We start from the raw sequence: 1424 nt of genomic DNA, 5'->3' as shown, positions 1-1424 counted from the left end.
CAGTCCATTAGAGCCTACCACAGTCCATTAGAGCCTACCACAGTCCATTAGAGCCTACCACAGTCCATTAGAGCCTACCACAGTCCAGTAGAGCCTACCACAATCCATTAGAGCCTACCACAGTCCATTAGAGCCTACCACAGTCCAATAGAGCCTACCACAGTCCATTAGAGCCTACCACAGTCCAATAGAGCCTACCACAGTCCATTAGAGCCTACCACAGCCCAATAGAGCCTACCACAGTCCATTAGAGTCTACCACAGTCCAGTAGAGCCTACCACAGTCCATTAGAGCCTACCACAGTCCAGTAGAGCCTACCACAGTCCAGTAGAGCCTACCACAGTCCATTAGAGCCTACCACAGTCCTTGCGCAAACAAAAGATGTGACCCCTCCAAAAGCTAAAAACAAAACAAAACAAATAAAACTAAACTAAAGCAAAACAAGATCCCCCCCCCCCTCTTGAGTCACGTGACGTGCAATAGCCTATTGTGATTGATTGTTGGCCACAGTTGTTGTCAAGTGTTCCCGATCTTGACCCCCAAAATAAAGCATGTTTGATTTGGGAGGATTTGATGAAATTGCGCCAAAAAGATGGCTTTTGCTTTTCCAGAGCGGGAAGGGGGGGGGGGGGGGGGGTCTTACCAACTGTGTCAAACACTGTCTGTCTGTCAACTGTGTCAAACTCTGTCAGTCTGTCAACTGTGTCAAACTCTGCCAATCTGTCAACTGTGTCAAACTCTGTCAATCTGTCAACTGTGTCTAACACTGTCTGTCTGTCAACTGTGTCAAACACTGTCTGTCTGTCAACTGTATCAAACACTGTATATCTGTCAATCAGGGGTTTGAGGAAGTTTCCTGCAGTGTGCACTGAGTGTAAGCTTTGTTTGCGTTGAACGAAAAATGGGCCACAGATCGTTATTTCTCATCGGCTTACCTTTTTTCTCTCTCTCTGTGCGTTCGCTTCTGTGTGCATTGTATGTGTGTGTGTGTGTGTGTGTGTGTGTGTTTGTGTGTGTGTGTGTGCGCGTGTGTGTGTGTGCGCGCGCGCGTGTGTGTATATGCGTGTGTGTGTGCCTTTATCTTAGGTGTGTTTGTGCGTGCGCTGCCGTCCAACTGTACGTGTGTAATGCATGGGTCTGTGTGTGCACGTGAGGGTTAATGTATAACTCTATCACGCGCACACCAATACCTACTTTGTAAAGCGTTAAAACAGTAAGTAGATATTGATTCGCAAGCAACACAAAACTGAGAAGAAGCAATTTCGCCCTTCTTGACTGTGTGCGATCTATTAAAATTTGATTGGCTTTGTAAGACGGAAAACCTGGCTTCCATGAAGAGAAATAAAGCCAGTCATTTGTTGAGGAATTTGAGAAAAAGTAGCGCTGCGAGCACTGGCCATAATCAATGAGGTCACGGCGATCCG

This window comes from Aplysia californica, unplaced genomic scaffold, assembly GCF_000002075.1.
Source record: "Aplysia californica isolate F4 #8 unplaced genomic scaffold, AplCal3.0 scaffold00695, whole genome shotgun sequence".
NCBI lineage: Eukaryota > Metazoa > Mollusca > Gastropoda > Aplysiida > Aplysiidae > Aplysia > Aplysia californica.
Note: the sequence above shows the minus strand (reverse complement) of the source record.